This window comes from Neopsephotus bourkii, unplaced genomic scaffold (genome assembly GCF_033783945.1).
Source record: "Neopsephotus bourkii isolate Nb327-2 ecotype Australia unplaced genomic scaffold, CSIRO-AGI_Nbou_v1 NB_1358, whole genome shotgun sequence".
In the NCBI taxonomy this organism is placed as follows: Eukaryota; Metazoa; Chordata; class Aves; order Psittaciformes; family Psittacidae; genus Neopsephotus; species Neopsephotus bourkii.
This window is the reverse complement of record NW_026901837.1, coordinates 1,720,583-1,732,834: the sequence shown is the minus strand read 5'-3', so window position 1 is coordinate 1,732,834 and position 12,252 is coordinate 1,720,583. Positions and strand designations below refer to the sequence as shown.

Sequence of the window (12,252 nt, the reverse complement as noted above, 5' to 3'; positions counted from 1 at the left end):
AATTCATCACCTTAACAAGCATCTCCGTGTGTAAAAGAAGCTTATCTGTTTGCTACAAAATGTTGTACTTCCCAATACGCACACCATGGCCAGCAACAGCTCGTCATTTTCCGAGCACTCTGGGCCTGGGCAAATACTCAGGTACACCACAGTACATGGCCCCGGAGGATGGAATTGTTGGGGAAAAGGCTCTCTTACCTTCCTCAAATTGTCCTCCGGCGTCTTCAAGTGAATGATCTGGAAGCACAAAACCAAAAACCCCTGAAGTAACAGCTCAACCCGAAGCCAACACCGCCGATTTACCGCTCCCCCCCAGCTACACACACCATCCAGACCACTTTCCCACTGCTTGCACTACAAGCAGCAACTTTCCCGTGACGTTTATTTTTTACTGGCTAGCCATAAAATCGCCTGCTTGTCCAATTAATGCAAGCATCATCGTTTTCATTTACCTTTCACCATCTTCAGGGAAGGAAAGTGGAGAGGGGGAAACAGAAAAGCAAATGCATAAAAGAAGCTTCAGAAACACGAGTTTCAACTCATTTACTATCCCAGATAAAGGTTAATAGTTAAACTCCTTCCTCTCCCTCCCACCCTCACAATTATTGATGCCCTTCAAGAAATGAAATGGTTTTTGTTCTCGTTTACCAGAGGCTAGACAAACTGTCAACATCTCCACTTTATTTACGGGTTGAGCAAGCACAGTTCCTCAAACATCAACATTTTTTACGTTAATCCTGGAGAGACTCCACTTCTCTAAAACTACAAAATCTGCCAACTTCTGTAGTATTTATTTTTAACGAACAAGAGCGAGAGCCTGAGCTATCCTCCCTGCCCTCGCAGGAAAAGAACCGGGAAAGCACGGCTCCACTCTCTCAGCTTTAAAGCCCTTTTTACCTCCTTCCCGCACCACTCAGCCCCTGGACGCTCTCCATCCCACACCCCCAGAATATCTCCCCTCCCGATCCCCCACCTGTTCCACGTCCAGTGAGATTTCAAGGGAGGAAACAAAATCTGCCAAGTGGTCCCTTTTGGGCGATTTCTTCAACCCGTCTGGAAGTTTAAACCTGAAAAACAAACACCTCCATTGAATGCAAACTAAGCTTTGGGGGTTGCCGAGTTAATTCCTCCGCAGACAGCTACTCTCAGTGTCTGGTTACACAAACATACCTACAGACAGGTTGGAGGGGACTCCTTTAGAAATCAAAAGGGAGAAGAGAAAAAAAGTAAGTAAAAATAGGTACAAAGGTTGTAAAGGAGGACTCGGGAGGGCTGGAGAAAAGGAAAATTCACAGCAAGAAACAGGTTTAATATCGGGAAGGGACGGGGAAAGTTAAAGAACGGGACAATCCGTGAAGGTGCTCACTGCGGATGGAAGGGGTGTCCTTTCGGGCGGCAGCGATAACAGGTTTTCCCACACAGCCTAGATAAAACAAAGGACGGCACAAACCCGGCCGCCCGCGGCGCCGCGGGTGCGGAGCGGACTGCTCGGGGGGCGGGCGGCGGCTGGACGGGGGGGGGGCCGGCCCGGAATCGGGTGTAGATGACACAGCCGTCTCCTCCGTACCGGCACCTCGCCGCCCGCACCCGGTGTACACGCACAGCGGCTACCGACCTGCCTGCCCCCAGCCCGCCCCTTGCCGCCTTCCCGCTTACCTGCCGCTGCCCCTGGGCGCCGCGGGCCGGGCGCGCCCGCTGGCCGCCAGCCCCTCGCCTCATCGCGCCGGGCACAAAGGGGCGGCGAGGCCAGGCCGCGCCGAGCTGCGAGCCCCGGGAAGAGCGGTGGTAACAGTAACAGTGAGAGCAGTGACAGCCGCGGCGGCGGCCGAGGAAAATGAAAAAACAGTTAAAAGAAAAAAGATAGGGGGGACACGACCACCCTTAATAAGCCGCCGTGACCATGCCGGGGAGGCGAGTCCCTCCTCCCGGGGGCAGCGCTGCGGGGCGCGCTCCTACCCTGCCCTGCCGGAGGGGGACGCGGCGGAGGGGAGGGGAAGGGGTGGAGGGGAGCCACCCTCCTGCCCGGACTCCCGCGCCGCCGCCTGCAGGGACGGGCGCGGAGGGAGACGCCGGCGGTGCGGTACCGTCAGCGTTCGGAATCGTGCATACAGCCGCACACCCCCCCGCCTCCCAGCCTTCCGTTAATCACAGCTCGCATCCCCGCGCCGCGGGCCGCTTCCCGGCTGTCACATGGCTCCCGCCGCCACCCCCAAAGGGTTTCGGGAGTCGCTTAACTTTCACTTTGGCCCCGCCGAGGGACTCCCTGGGGGCCACCGCAGCGAGGGGCTCACTCACCCACTGCCTCGCCCCAGAGCGGGCACAGCGGAGCCCCCATCCCACCCCCTGGTCAGGGCGCGGGGCTGCGCACGGGCAGCGGCAGCCCTTCGGGCCTGCAGGGGTGCGGGGATCCCAGCGCTGCCAGCCCTCCCCTAGCTGTTTAAACAGGGAAAAGAGGAGAATAGGAGAAAGATAACAGGGCCCGAGGGAGCTCCGGGCTGGGGAAGGGCATGGGGCGCTGCAGCAGAGAGGCGCACAGGGGGCCTGATGGGAGCGGGGCATTTCAGAGCCGCAGGCATAGATGCTTTCTCCTGCTGCTTGTAGGACTGATCTCGTGTGCACCTCATCCCCTCAAACTGCTTGACCAGCCAGTTTATTTAAAAGGGTTGGTGAAAATCCTGCTGGAGGTTTTCACGGAGCAGGAGCTGCCATGTGCTGTGCAGGGTGGGTTGCCTCAGGCAGTCGCCAGCATGTGGCATGGGAAGGTGGTGGGGCCTCTCTCCCCACTTCCCACCAAAACACTCTGCATGCTCACCTGTGGACTGCTTGATACCCCACTGACAGCAAGCCCAGCATCATGTGTGTATGCCAGGAGCAGATCTGGCCCAGGACCCTGCTTTTTTGAGCTTGGAATAAACACTTCCAGCATGGGAGGTGCACTCAGTACAAATGTTGCCTCCCTGCTTATTTTTGTAAGATCAATTAAATAGGAAAAGGGAATTACAACTTCCATCCTGCTCCCCTCTTTTACTGTAGGCACCCCACTCTCATGGACATGGCTGTCTAATATGAAGAACAAGATTTTCCTTGTGCACCTCTGGTCTAGATGTTGGTACCATTTGAACTGGAGGAGAGAGATCCAGAAAAGAGCATAACCTCCTCCAGAGAGGCTCTCCATGTGCCTCCTAAGAAATGCCCATCACCTGCATGGTGTTCATGTTCAGGTGTTCATTAACCATATAACGGAGCTGGTGGCTCCCAGCAGTTCCTGGGAAACATGGCAGCAGTGACTTCACTAATTATGGCTTTATGTGCTTGGGCAAAGGCAATGTTGTGCTGAGTGAGTCAACTGGCATCATGTCCTTGTTACAAGTTTTTATGTAAGCTCTTTCACTCTGGCCTTCTCTCAACAGTCATCAAACATGGCACAACATATGTTTATTGTCTTTAATGAGCTGGCCTGCAACCACCTTCACCCAGCCCCTCTCCACAAGCTCAGCAGCAATCCCTTGGGTTTCATCAAAGCTCTGCTGATGCTGGTGCCAGCCACTAGGCTTCACGTTATGAAGCACTAACACATGCTTGCAGTGAGTTCCTCCACACCTCAGTCTGCTCTCCCCAAAAGTCTGGTGTGGTTTACTCAGTATGAACAAGCAAAACATAATTACAATGGATTTAATTTGGGGGTTTTGTTTTCAAAGCACAGTTAGATAAAAAATTACCACCCAGAATATACATTCCAGTGACAACAAATGGAAGTCCCAGCATCACATATTTCAGCATTCTGTCCTGAGGTTTCTGTTTCTGAACTACAAGCATTATCCTGGATATTCACTGCTAAACAGAACACAAATGACCGTGACATTTGTGTTTCTTCCTGGTTTTAGTGTTTAGCATGAGGCAACAAGAAGCACTGGTAAATCAGGCTGTGAACATTTTCTCAGAAACATCCAGTGCACGGCCTGTTATTCTGAGTGTTTGCTAACTTGAAAATTAAATTGCTGTTTGAGATTGTTCCATATTATATAATATTCGTTATCTTTCCTTAATTTTCCCTTCCATTACAAGGCCAAATTCTACCCCTTTTATCCGTGTGGGGTTTTTTTGCTAGAAACCCCCATGAAATCAAGAGCTTTAGAGAGCACACTACTGCTAACTGCCAAAATAAGGCAGTATCTGTCCCTAATTGCATAGTCTCCTCTCCAGTGACAGCATCCTCACTACCCAGGAGCAATGGCCTGAAGTTAAGAGAGAAAACATTTTACAGTAAGTGAAATACAGTGAAACAATAGCCTAATTTACCAAATAAGAATAGTGAGATATCATCCCTGAAAAGAGTCAAGAGTAATACAGATAAAAGAAGAGAGAGTGAAGAGGTGATCAGGAAGTCATTCAGGCCTATCTTCTGGTGCCCAAAGATTAAATCTCTCCTAACAAAACAGAGTAAGGAATAATGTTATCTTCTGTCTCCTCCCCCTGCCCCTTACATTTTTATCAATCTCTGTTACCTTCAGATGCTCAGGAAAACAAAAGGGTGAAAAATACAGAAAGTGAGAGGAAGGAACTTTTCCCCTTTTTTTCCTTTTTTTTTTTTTTTCTTTTAGTTTTAGAAGAGGCACAAGCCTGTTTATTTGTTACCAGACTTTTACCACAGGGCATTTCAATTGAAATATTTGCAATTAAAAGAGCATCGGTTCTACTTACAAAAGACTACAATTAAAGGAATATCAGGCTAAGTGTCCATCAAGTGTCCATGATGTTTTAAGTAAATGAGGGGAAAGGAGGTGGGTTTTGTTTGTTGGCTTTTATAACATCAGAAGAAATGGTCTCCAACAAGTGAAACACATTTTTAAATCAACCGAAATAATTTCCATCCTCAAAATTACAGGGAGGAGTGCTCCCTCGCAGGAGAACATTTGAATGACCAATAGCAGAATAATCTGAGGCAACTAAGTCTGTGTTTGCAGAGAATACACGCTAGGTTGATGAGCAGTTCAGGGAGGGATGAGTGAACTCAAGGATCTCCATTTATGTAGTTATCACACTATTGTGATTTACCAGCATTTATAAGTGAGAAACAACCTGCCATGTATTGTTTGTATCCAAATGCTTGTAGGCTCTGTGATCCAAATAGCTCTGGGGTTTGTTTATGACAACGGTATGCATGAGTCTAAATGGCATCCTGTTTTGAATTAAAAGAGCTGAAGGAAAAGTGCTTTGGGGCAGTCTACACCTTTTTTAGTCCTTGGGCCATAAAGATCACTGATACAGACAAAATGTGACAAAAGGTGTGTGAAGAGGGTAGCCGTCCTATGAGAAATATAGAAGAGCTTTCTGTCCCTGAACTAGACAGACTGTCTATAACCTTGAGCAGGACATCGTGCCTTCCTTTTTCTGTACAAAGTAAATACTTCTCTGTAAAGTAGTCCACCGTGTCAGAGCAATTTTAAGTATCATTGCTTTCAGGTTTGCAACCTCCTCCAGCAGTCTCTTGTCGAAAGTGCTTGATCAGAATTGGCAAGGAGTCTAGTTAAGAAATTTCCTTCCCTCTGAAATTTCAGTTATCAGAGGTATTGCTATTGAAGCTCAGTCTGTACTGAGGGAGAAATTGCTGTATTAGAGTCCTGAAAATTTGCTGCTTGTTTTCTTTCTAAGCTTCAAATGAGTTGAATTTACTGAAGGTATTTTCTTTCAGGGTACAATCCCACCTGCTCTTTTTCCCTTGCCTAAAATAGATGAGTGTTTGGAAGGGCAAAGAAACAGTATTGCAGGTCTGTAAGGGCAGTTGGTGTCAGTGGTTGTTCTTGGGTTTATTTAAGATTTTTTTAAAATTCTTATTATTAATTTGTTAAGTCACCATATTTGCCCGAGGTGGTTAGAACACTGGATATGCAGGCACTATCTGATGGTCTGCAAACTGCCCAGATGTGTTAAATTAAAGTTATTCTTATTAAAAGTTACAGAACAAAAATAAGAGTGGAACTTTTCTCTTTGTAGTTTTAAACAAATTTTACATTGCATGCTTGTACTCTTTTCTAGTTCCACTCAAAACAAACCTAAGTCCCCAAATTAGAACACAAATATAAAGATTTCCTGTAGCAATTACTCGAATTGGAAAGGAAAGTCAAACTGACTGCCACATGTGAAGAACCAGGCAAACAGTCATGATTCTTATTTTGAATAGGTTGAGGAGGAAACAGTTAACAGTTTATACATTACACGTTATTATTAGTCTTCCCACCTTCAAAAATCTGGAGACTTAGTATTTTTCTGACAGTCAATTATACGTCCAAAGTCACATAGGTGCCGTAATAACATGGAGAAAAGGATAGAACATTATTTGATTGTTCTACTTAATGTTTTATGATCATATTCAGAACTTCTATTCTGTGAATTCAGTTCCAGACTTGATGCTAGCAAGCTGACTAAAAGCTATCCAGGAAAGAGAGCTGCTACAGGAGAGGTGAAGAAACATGAGAATGTTCATACTACCTCAGTCCAAGGTATATCCAGTATTCAACCTCAAATTATGGCTGCTTCTGAGGAAGCTGCAAAAACCATGGAAAAAAAAGCTTTTCTAGATTAATCATGTTTCTTCCTACATTCTCTTAGACTTGGAGATTTGCACTGCTTCTGAATGTGATGATACAAAAGTATTATTACCTTTATAATAGAGGAATAACTCTCATTATCCATATGTATTTTTCCTTTGATTTCCATCAAGACCTTGCTTTTAATGGCAACTGATGACAGTGTGTTCCCCAAGCTAACTGTGCCTGATACAGAATATTCCTAAGATTGCTTTTCTATTTCCTCTCATCTTGTTTATCTACTACTCATACAAGTCATGAGGTGGCCAAGAAGTTCCTAATCTACCTTACATTACACTCACTATATTTTACACATTTGTATTGTTCATCTTACCCTCTGATTGTTCTGTACTCCTGAAAGCAGACGTGGCCTTTTCAAGTATCAGTTTTGTTTGTATCATGACAATTCATGGTGCTTTTCCCTGAGCCGTTTGATTTCTGCTCTTTTCTTTTTGAGATCTTACTCCTGGCAGGGTCTTTCTGACGATCTACATGATGACAAAGCTCATTTAAATCTTTCCCCCATGTCTGCCTCCTCTTTTTTTGCTGTCCAATATTTAATTAACTTCTTTTGCTGGTGCTGACCTTTCTCCAGAGGTTTTAACTGTGTTATCCACAGCAATGTCCAGATTTCCATCCTGAGTCACCACAGCAAATTGAGAGGCAAATCGGTGAATATGTTTTTCAAATGTTGTGTCTGCTGTTTAACATTTGCCAAGCTATTACCCATTCTCCTGATTGCCTTGGGCCTCTCTGAAATTTTTCCCCGTCTGTCAAGTTTTTGGCCAAAGTAACCACTTGTACCGTTTCAGATGGATACCACTTCACTGCACTTACCCTCCTTTGGTCTGCCAGACTGCGGGCAGGCTGGGGTTACTCAAGTGAATTTAGGAAGGAAAGTGAAGAGAGCTGGGAAACCTGGGCCATCCTTGTGTCAAAAGGCCGAACTTTCATCTCCTGATTAGTTCTTCCTCGTTAAATGGAGGTCCTTTGGGAAGCAGTGCCTCCCTTGCGAAATGGGATTGTAGAAGCAGTTGTATTTACAGCTTTTTGTGCTGTTTGTTTGAATCCTGCTGATCACCAGCTAGACCATGGAATCTGGAAACAATATATTTATTTATTTATTTATTTATTTATTTATTTATTTATTTTAGCAAAGGGCACACTGAAGTGGAGTCTTTTGCTTGTTCCAAAATGGCCTTAAATATCAAAAACACTAGAAGTGATTAAACAACTCTTTTCCCCTTCTCTGAATATATCTGCTACAGGCACAGGGGAGAGCCCTTTCCATCTAGATTAGTGTTAAAGTGAGAGACTTTGTTAAAAGGCTAATAAAAAATCAAGGAGCCATAAATACTAAGTGATTTTTAAGTAAATATGTTTGAGGGGTTTTGTGGGATTTTTTTTTTTTTTAAGGAATGCTCAGCTGTTAGTGTTACATTTGACAGCTTGTAAAAAGGTGAGTTTTTACTGAAGAGCAAGAACAGGTCGAGTAGAGACAAAGGCATGTTCTGAGATAAAGAAATCAAGAGGTATCTGCTCCACAGATTGAAGGTGTTGCATTACTCTCTGCAATGTCCAGAGAGGAAGAAGTCTGTACAGCAAAATGGTCATAAAATACATTTTTTGCAAAGAAGACAGGAAATGTTTCTGTCCAAAAATTAAAGGGGGGGGGAGGGGGGGGGGAGAAGGAAAAAAAAGCAGTCCCTCTGGTGTAGTTTTCCCATCTGGTGAAACAAAGTGAGACAGATATCTCCCCCCTCCCAAACTACGTATCTTAGGAGCAGCTCTACACCTTGTGGCAGCAGTTCCAGACCCGGAGCAAAACAATATGCACAGTTCCCCTGCGCTGCAGGTGTGGGGAGCACTGCAGCAAAGTCCTGCGTGTGCCGGGACTGCTATGGGCACCCTCCCGGGCAGCTTCACCAAAACAGGACAATCAGATAGACCAGCCCTGGGTTTCCTATCCCATCGTGGCTCCTTTACGCATGTAACTCAAAGGTCACTGTATTAGCTCTCAGATAAAAACACTGCCTGTTTCATTCTTCCCTCAGGGTTTATTGCCAGCATGATTATATTTTCAGGAGTGACAGGGAGGCCCTGATCTATAAGGGAGACAGAGAGTGAGCTGATTATCAGACACCTCTTTTCCCACTCCAAAGTCAATAACCTCAGCATCCCGCAAGGTTACTTTCTGGAGGAAAACAATCTCCCAGCCGGGCTCTGCCTGTTTGCGTCTGCTGAATTGCATTCGGTCTGTCTTCCCTCTAGCTGGAAAATCTATAGTTTGCCATCCAACTCAGAGCCCCAACAACCCCATCTTTTTTTGTACTAGTGAGAAAGAGGCTCGATTCTTCGCCGGGTTAGGTGAATTGGGTTTCAAAGGGGTAATTTAGGAGGAAGGTAAGTACTTGTTTGAAGAAAGATGGCTGTTCCCCACTCTCCAAATCCAGAATGTGTATTTCTGCCCTCGCAAACTCGGAGCCCCTTGTCTTTGACACCTCCCGACCCCCAGTAATTCCGCGGCGCTTTTTAGTGACCAGGAAGCTACTAGAAACTATGCAAAATGTTATATTTAGGACAGTCCAAGGAAGGTATCGGCACTCTCCCGGAATCCCGTTTCCACTCCCGGGTAAGTTTATTGTTAGCAGGTTACCGTTGCTTTACTCCCAAAACAAGTGGTAAACTCAAGACAGCCAATAATAACAGGTCATTTAGCTTCAGAGGAGCTACTTGCAGGTGGGAATCGGTTTTTATAAACCGTGTGTGAAAGGACACATTTGACGTAGCCCCGGCAAGTGGTTCCCAGTGCGACGGAGCTGATGAGGAGCAGCGGGGGCTCAGCCACCTCCCGCCTCCGGCACCGCGGCGCCTAGGAACGAGTTAACTCCTCGGACTGAACTTAAATTCTTTGCCGAGGAACTTCGTGTTTTAGCATAAAATCGCGCACTTTAAAATGCACTTTAAAGGGATTTCTACCTTTCACATAAACCTCCGGGAAGAACAAGAAAAAAACGAAGTGCTCGCTCCCCTTCCCGACACCAGCCCGGCGCGTTTCCCGAGCATCAGGACTTGCCCCGCCGCTGGCTGATTCACCCTTCAGCGCGGGAACCACCGAGCAGTTCCTCCTCTCTGGTGCGCACCTCGGGGCAACCAAAGCCCGGGCCTCTGGAGCGTAGTTATTCCACCAGAGACTGGTGCGAGGGAAAAGAAAAACAGCCGCGGATTGGTGGCAAAAGGGCGCCAGTGGCCGCTCGGCTTCATTTCTGCTCCCGGCAAGAGCTCCGCGGCAGCCCGCACCCTCAGCCCCGCAGACGGCGCCGGGACCTGGCGGGGACGGGGGAGCTCCCCGAAGCACCGCGCCCCACCTGCAAGATGTGCCCCGGTGCTGCAGCGGCAGAGGCACGGGACGGGTGCGGAGGAGAGGATCAGTTAGAGCCGCGTTAATAATCTCTCCTCCATTGCACCTCTCGCCCTTTAAACGCAACTGGCCGAGGTTCCGATCCGCGGGGGACCGGGACGGGGTGCTTGTTGCTCCGCGCACCTGAGCGACCTCGGCAGGGCTGGAGCCGATCTTACCGGGGCAGCTGCCAGCGCCACCCGGCTCTGCCCCTCCCCGCCGCTGCCTCCGGAGTTTCTCCGGGGACGCTGCAGAGCAAACCCGGCCGGTTCCCACCTCGGCAACACCGAAAAAAAGTACATTAATCCAAGAGTGGAGTTTTTTCCCTTTTTTTGCTCCCCCCCTCCCCCGTTTCTTTTTACGCACACCCAAAGCGCCAGGACGAACAGCGGGATTTAAATGTGAGCTCCGCCGTAGTCGCGACATTGTCAAACCACTCTCATTTTCACATCCTTCCCAAAATCTTTTTGCCTCCGTTCCCTTCCTACAGTTTGCGTAAACAACCTTCGCTATGTAACTGCCGGGAAACATAAATACAGGCGAATAAATCACATCTTGGCAATAGGGGTGGATAACCCTGGGCAGAGCGGGAAAGGAGAGCAGAAAGTACATATTATCTCCCAGAATGTGTGTTGGGTTTTAAGCCCCCGCGAGCAGGGCGAGGTAATTTAATTAAAGTATAGGTTGGTTTTTTTCCCCTTGTTTGATGTGCGCTCTCTTAGCGGCTATGTCTTCAAGAGCAAGACAAAGCAGACGGATTCGGGCGCCGCTAATTAGAAAGCAACGAATGCCGACATTTCATAAATCTTTGAGGGGCCGGTGGCACAGAAGGAGCCACCGGAGGGGCAGCGGTGTACCAGGGCGCTGGGATCAGCGAGAAGCTGCTCCTAATGAAGGGAACTAGCGCTGTTCTCCCCGCTGGTCTGCGGAGCTGCTGCGCGGGCAGCGAGCCTTGCCCGCCGCCCGCTGCCTACTCCGTGCCTGCACGCACCCTCCGCGGGGCGCCGCGGAAGCCGGTGGGAGACCCGGGCTGATTTATCCATGGGGAGTGTGTGGGGGTATCCTTCCATCCCTCCCCTGCTCCGGGTTTTCGGTGGGGTCTACGCCGCTGTGCTCCCGCCCGCCCTCCCGCACACCCTTTAGTTCCCGCCGAGGGTGCCGCTCCCTTCCCCGCCGCGAGTGGCCGGCGGCAGCTCCCCACTCCGGGTCGCGGGGGCCGCGCGGCTGGTGACGGAGAGAAAGCGCCGACCTTCCAACCCCTCCTCCATCCATCTTCAGGGGATCGCAGAGGGCAGCCCGAACGCGTTAAAGAAAAAGGCTTTGTCATTGCTGAAAAGAGAAAGAAGTGGGGAGAGAAGGGGACGAGGCAAGAGAGGTCTGATACTGAAGAGTATTGATACAGTGTGAGGGGGAAACTACCTGGAGATCAAGATGCAAGGAATGTTAAACATCCATCCATCCATCCATCCATCCATCCATCCATCCATCCATCCATCCCACTGCCATGCCCCAGAGCATCATGCTGTGCACCCACAGCAGTGCTGCGAGGTTGGAACCCACCTGGAAAAGGAGTGGCACAGCTACGGGTATGCGGTTCGGTGCAGAACAGCGTGGAGCAGTGCAGAGCAAGAACTAAGGGCAACCAGAGCGGGGCCGAGGGTCCAGACCTGCCCATACACCCCTGGCACCAGTGTCCTCCATGGAGGGAGCGTAGGCTGAGAGCAGGGTGGGTGAAGTATCCCCAGCAGCAGAGCCCAGGACAGTGTGAGGAGCAGGCAAGGGAAGGATTTCCCACTTGAATTACACTGGTTTTGCTTGTCCAGCACAAGCGACTGCAGCAAGTGGGAAACGAGAGCCAGCTGAGCCCTGCTGCCAGTCTTGCTAGGGCTGAACTTGAGGTCAGTGGAGCGCAAAACTCCTCCGGGGAAGGAGGAAACAAATGTTCATGGATCGGGTATCGACAAACTTGAACAAGTGGGAGGGAGAGGAGGAGAAGAGGCAGTTGGAGCTGCCTTCATAAGACTGTAAATTGCGATGTCGGGACAGAGTTGAAAGGAAATTGCCCAGCAGCTGCTTGGAGTTTCCCTGCAAAGTCCTTGTGAGAGAGGAGAAAGCCCTTTATGGAAACGTGAATCCCCCCACCCCCGGTAACTGCATCCTCTGGCAGGAGTTGGCTGTCCCCTTGCAGGTTCCCCTCCCCTAGTTACAGTCAGGCTGGCGAGGGGGAAACTGGACTTTGAGAAGAAATCTTGTCACTGCTGATTA

At 48.8% G+C, this 12,252-nt stretch overlaps 1 protein-coding gene across 1 annotated transcript in view; it reads right to left on the bottom strand.

The window, feature by feature from the left end:
• Nucleotides 1-1,064, bottom strand: part of PRDM1 (PR/SET domain 1) — a 99,946-nt gene extending 98,882 nt beyond the window's left edge. The window contains exons 1-2 of the mRNA XM_061366751.1: nucleotides 974-1,064; nucleotides 199-237 (exon numbers count right to left, since the gene is read on the bottom strand). The gene's annotated coding sequence lies outside the window, so the exon portion shown is untranslated. The remainder of the gene's footprint in view (nucleotides 1-198; nucleotides 238-973) is intronic.
• Nucleotides 1,065-12,252: the final 11,188 nt, after the last annotated feature.